The sequence below is a fragment of the Sorex fumeus genome, unplaced genomic scaffold (assembly GCF_029834395.1).
Source record: "Sorex fumeus unplaced genomic scaffold, SorFum_2.1 ptg000015l, whole genome shotgun sequence".
NCBI lineage: Eukaryota > Metazoa > Chordata > Mammalia > Eulipotyphla > Soricidae > Sorex > Sorex fumeus.
Window position 1 is genome coordinate 17,510,197 of NW_026606072.1, and position 6,503 is coordinate 17,516,699.

Below are 6,503 nucleotides of genomic sequence, written 5' to 3' on the forward strand. Positions count from 1 at the left end.
ACACCCGGTGGTGCTCAGGGTTTACTCTAAGCTTGGGGATCCCTCGTGCAGGCTCGGAGCACCGTATGGGGTCCCAGGAATCAATCCACTTGGCACGTGTGCAAGAAAAACGTTCTACCCGTTATCCTATCGCTCCGGTGTCACCAAGATTCCATTTTGGCAATGACCAGAAACAGGCAGATATGGTATGACTCCAATAGCAGGCTAGCTGGAGGAATTAAATTCACAGAGTGGGACAAGAGAGGGCTCCGAATGGGCTAAGCATGTGCCTTGCAAGTGAGTGGGTGAGGTGGGGTGGCCCTTTTTCATCCCCAGCACTGCATGGACTCTGCAGTACCACGTGGTGTGGTCCCTAAACAACAACAACGACAACAACAACCACAACAACAAAGGTAAAGGTAAAGGTAAAGGCCCTCCCGTTGATCATCAATTTGCTCGAGCGTGCCCAGTAACATCTCCATTGGAGACTTTGTTGTTACTGTGTCTGGCATATCGAATACGTCACGGGGAGCTTGCCAGGCCCTGCCGTGCCTTTACAACAACAAAAACATAGAAAAATAAATTAGTTGAGGCAGAGTATCTGGTGATGAACAGGGTATGTGGGGAGGAGTCTGGAGAGCTGTTTCAGGAGTAGTTTCAGTCTAGGTTAATGAAGAGGATTTTGGAGGTGATCGCTCAAGATGTGACTTTACCTAATGTCACAAAACTCTATATACATAATGCTAGTTATGTAGTGATTTTATCTTATGTGTATTTTACCAGAATTTGAGGAATGAAAGTACGGATTTTGTACAAAGGCAAAGTTAATATCGTAGTGATTAGCTTCTGCTCAGGGTCGGTAAGTGTGGGGAGGGACCGTAGTGATGGGAGCTTGGTGTTTGGACTGTTATTCATCTGAGGAAGGAGTTTCTTGGGTAGGTTCTATTAAAATATATTAAACCATAAACACATAAGTGTTCTACCTGAACGCATAAATTCTATTTATAGAACACATAAGTTCTTTTTATACCTTATGCAAAGCCATCCTGGAAGAAATATAAGTAATGGGAATTTTCACCCAAGCAGCACTGCATCCTTGGGCCCCTGTGTTGAGCTGCAGCCATGGTGGGGCTTCAGGACTCTTGAGCACTGCTTTCCCCTCCCCTCCTCCCTTCACCACCCCTTCCCTCACCACAGCTCCCCCCCCCCACACACACACCTGCCACTGGGAGTTTTCAAAGTTGGATATTTGAAAGATATTATAATAGCTTTATAACTTTTTTCAGGGCAAGGGGGACCCCCAGCAGTGGTCAGGGCTTACTCCTGGCTCTGTATTCAGGGATTACTCCTGGCAGTGCTCATAGGACCAGGTATGGTCCTGGGGATTGAACCAGTCGGCAGAATGCAAGGCAAGAACCCTACCTGCTGTGCTATCACTCTGGCCCCAGTAGATTTATAATTTTTTGCAGGGTGTAGGTCAAACCAGAAACTCAGTGTGTCTTGTGTCTCAAGACATTTGCATCTTGAGTCTTATGTCTCGAGGTTTCCTGTATCTCAAGACATTTTCAGATATTTGGGGCCAGGAATGTGGCCCTAGCAGTAGCGCATAGACCTTGTATGTGAAGGCCCTGAGCTCCAGTTTTGGCACCACATGCCCCCCTCCCTCTTTCCCATCACCCCTGACACCTAGTACCACCCCTCACATCAATAAAACTGAAATCATACTTTTAAAATTTCTTATTAAAATGGGATTTTTTGTTTGTTTTTTATTTCTAGCTATTTTAGGTAGGGGTGGGGACACATACATTTATTTTTTGGGGGACCTCCAAGTAGTGTTCAGAGGCCTAGGGTAATTCTGTATAATACTTGACGTGAAAGTTTAGTGCTCAGACTGGACATGTGTTGCTCAGGCTTATTGGTACCACTCGGGTAACCCTGGCAGTGCTCTGATGATGCTCATGTCACTCACAGCTATACCCAGTGCTTCTCCTTGGGACCATGCAGTGCCGGGGATAGAACCTCCAACATCTGCATCAAGGCATATGCTCTAGTCCTCTGGGTTATCTCCCCAACCCCCGGCAACGCCCGAGTACTCTTCCTTTTACTTCCATATTTTTGTCTCTAAGGCATGTTCATCCTTACTTAGTTTTATTGAGCTTCCAAACAACCTCTGGTTCACTGTCAGCCTTGGCCCCATCCTGATACCTCTGGCTGGCTTATCTGAACTCAGAGTAGCTGTGTACAGGGTCCTGTTGTGGAGCAGAGAGGCATATGTGTGTCTGCTCTGGGTCCTGTTCTCTGTCACATCCCATCAGATTTTTGAGACACTAGCTTGCCCCAGGCATTTGGTCTGGTTAAAATCAGCTGTTCAGAATTCTCCCAGAGAGTTGATATCTAAGAAGGTTGGGAAAGAAGAGAAAGGAGAGTGGTTTTGGGAAAAGATAAAAGGAAAAACAGTACAGGAAGTGGGAAATAGATGGAACCAGAGGCTAATTCTTATCACAGCCAAACTGGTTCATCTTGCTTGGGAAAATATCTCTAAAATATCTGTGAGCTGTCCTTTAGAGGCTATCTTGCTGGTCATGGCTGCTTTTTTTACAATTCTGAATTCAAGGATGCCTCTGTGAGAAGAATACAGTATCTATTGTAAAGACTTCCACATGAAGCCCGTTGTGCTGTCCCCTAATTTTAGCTTGAATCCAGGCATGCTGATATGTTTTAAATGGGGGATCTATGTGCAGTCTCACTCATCGCAGACAAGTCATTCTCCTATGTGGAAATCGCCCATTTCGCTTCCTCACAGTGTCTCTGGTCAACAGTTAAAAACTTTCTCTTAGACAGCTGGTTGTGTATTAAAGGCTATTTATAACAGTCAATGGACAACTGCTTGTTTATGGGGAATTGTGGCAATTTTTGCTTAGGAAGGACAATTGGGGCATTTCTTCTGTAGTAAAGCAGACTCAGCCGCCAGACTCCACAAACATTGCCTCACTTGTCTTCTTACTTCTGTGCACTGAGGTTACCCTGATGCTAATAGTGAATTCAAACCCAATATAGACGGCTGGTTCTTCAGACAAGGTTTTTGGGAACTGGACAATGGAAAAAAATAAAGCAGTAAAACTTTGTGGGGAACAAAGAAGTACTCCCAGCAATGAGGAACCGTATACTGTACTCAAAATCTGTAGTAGAGTTCATGAAATTGTAGATTGTTTTTCTGTATGATTGCTTAAAATATGACCATATTATAACTTGTTAGCATTCACAAAATATTCTGGTGTATCTTGAGGTGCCTTTTAAATATTTCAGAACTTTATACAAAGGAATCAAATACCTCAGATCTATTAGTTATGAAGTAAATATGCTAAAGGAGGGAAAAACACAGATTTCCAAAGAATGTTTTAGATAAGTAGTTGTTTTGCCTTTAATGTGATGGCGTCTCATTATTCAATTACTTGAATAATGAATAGGTAAAGATATTTAATTTAGTAACAGAATATATTAGGTTTTTAATATAAGAAAAAATTAGCAAAAGATTGACCCATGTCTTCCCTGCCCAGATAACACATATTAAAAAGAAATTGACTAATGTATGGTTAGAAAGTTCACTTGAGTCACTTGAAATTGAACATGTAATGAAAACGAACTATAATCATTGATCATGATTATCAGTCCAGAAAAAAATTTCTGTATATCAGTTTATATACCTAGTACAGTATCCTTGGAGGTATTTTAAACAAATTCATCACTACAAAGATTTGCTTCACCTTTTGTTTGACTAACTTTTATTTCAATTTATTCCATGTCACATGTTTTGTTTTTGATTTTTTTTCCATACTAATTGGTGCTCAGGAGCTACTCTTGGCTCTGTCCTCTGGGGACACCCCCAGCTGTGCTTACGCACCAAGGTGGTGCCAAGGATTGAAACTAGGCTTGCAATTCCAGTTAGCATTGAGCTAACTCTCCAACTTTCATCTGTAAGAACAGTATATTTCATTCATTTTATTGTGTCTTTTCCAGAAGATTGAGAAAATAATAAATATGATTTTGAGTTATTTTAATGGTCAGTTTGCTAGGTAACTTATAAATAAGGATTTAAAAATTCTTAGTGGTTTGTTTTTCAAACCAATAAATTATCCCTAAGCAACATTTCATCATGTTGGCATCATTGTGCTAGAAACATTTTTAACCCTTATTTTTAAAAAAATTAAAATTTTTTCATTGAATCATCGTGAGATATAATTACAAAGCTTTCATATTTGAGTTTCAGTCATGCAGTGATCAAACACCCATCCCTCTACCAGTGCCATTTTCTACCAACACTGTCCCCAGTATTTCCCCCCCCCAACTCCACCCCTCACCCTGCTTCTTTGGCAAACAATTTCCCCATACTCTCTCTCTACTTTTGGTCATTATGGTTTACAATACAGATACTGTGAGAAGCTATCATGTTTGGTCCTTTATCTACTTTCAGCACGCATCTCCCATCCTGAATTATCCCTGATTTAGTTGACTTACTGACCCCTTCTCTATTCCAGCTGCCTTCTCCCCCAGCTCATGAAGCAGGCTACCAACCATGGATTAATATTCCTGACCCAGTCTCTACTGTCCTTGGGTGTCAATCTCATGTTATTTTATATTCCACAAATGAGTGCAGTCATTCTATGTCTGGACCTCTCTTTCTGACTCATTTCACTTAGTATGATACTCTGTATCGCCATCCACATATAAGCAAATTTCATGACTTCGTCTTTCCTAACAGCTGCATAGTGTTCCATTGTGTAAATGTACCAAAGTTCCTTTAACCAGTCATCTGTTCTCGGGCACTCGGGTTGTTTCCAGATTCTGGCTACTGTGAACAATACTGCGTAGAGCACAAAGGTGCAGATGTCATTTCTACTGTGCTTTTTTGCACCCTCAGGATATAGTCTCAGAAGTGGTATTGCAGTAACCCCTACTTTTTAACTGTGTTCCTTACATCAGTAGGGGAAATTCCCATGTTTTTGAAAAAAAATTTTTTTGGAAGTCCAATTAGCAATAAATTTGTTTTATTTTTGTTTTGTTTGAGGGCCACACCCAAGTTTGCCCAGTGTTTACTCTTGTCTTTGCACTCAGGGATTACTCCTGGCAGGACTTGGGAAACCCTATAGGTTGCAGGGATACAACCTGGGTCAGTTGTGTACAAGAAAAGCACCTTACCCACTGCATTATCTCTTTAGCACATAACAGGAAATACATTTTAAATAACTATCACGTTCATATAACTCTGTTGTTAAAATTTCACAAGGACAGTACTATGAAAAGAAAACTATGGGTCAGTTGCTTTTATTAATATAGGTGCATAAATTCTAAGCAAAATATTAGAAAACTCAGCAATATATAAAAAGATAGCACATTAAGACCAAATTGATTTCTTCTGGGAATGCAAGATTTAAAAATTTAGAGTATCAGTATCAGTGCAATTAAACTAAGATTTTAATACAAAAAATCAATCATCAATATATAAAGAAAAAGTTTACAGTGACATTTAATATCAGTTATAATCTTTAAAGCATTTTTTCACTTGTTGGTAATAAATACAGAGGTACTTGATTCAGACAAACAGAGCAATGAGACTACCTCTCAGCTCATGCTTAATGGTGAAATAGGGAATGTTTTCCCCTTAAAAACAGAGCAATAAAGGAACTCTCTTTGTTTGCTTTCTTGCTTGTTATGTTATGGGGACCACAGCAATAATTTGTTCTTAATTTTTTACTAATCTAGGACTGATTTCCAGGAGAAGCAGTTACAGCCCATTGCTGTGCTCAACAGGGTTCCTTTACAATTTTGTCCTTGGGCAGTTTTCTTTTTGGTCTTTGCCTCAGCAGAAGTTAAATTAATAATGAGGTGCAGACGAATAAGCCAAAGCCCTTTCAGGAGGAGTCTGCCCAGCAATATCATAGTTTCAGTTATTGTATTTCACTTAAAGTCTCAGATTCTTATGGGATGCAAAACAGCCAAAAGCTCTGCCGAGTCTGGAATTGGTATCATGTTGTTCAGACAAGATCATCATTCTTACTCCTGGTTCCCATCAGAGAAAGAACTAAAGGTTGAGCTATTTAAAGCTTTGCTTGTGGTCACATAACATGTTAAATTATCAGAAATGGGGAGGAGGAAGAACAGCCAATTCATCACAAATAAAAGCCCCTTTTGTGAGTTTATCAGTGAAAACTAAGTTTTACATTGACAGATGCCTCTGTGAGACTATTTGAGGTGGCGATAACGAAAAAGGGAAAATAAAAACTTAAATAGGTCAAAGAATTTTCAGAATTCCATATGCAAATATAGAACACAGAAGGGAACAGACAGTAGAAACAATGGTGTAAGAATTTAAAATGAAGCATCTAGATTTAGTAGTTTGGGGTCATATTTTAATACAGTTTTATTGGGAAACAAGTCATTGTGGTTTTTCCCTTTCAGCAGTTGAAGATGCAAGATTTTAAAGACCTTAGTCCTCTGTGAGCAATAAGGACCATGAAATAAGTCTT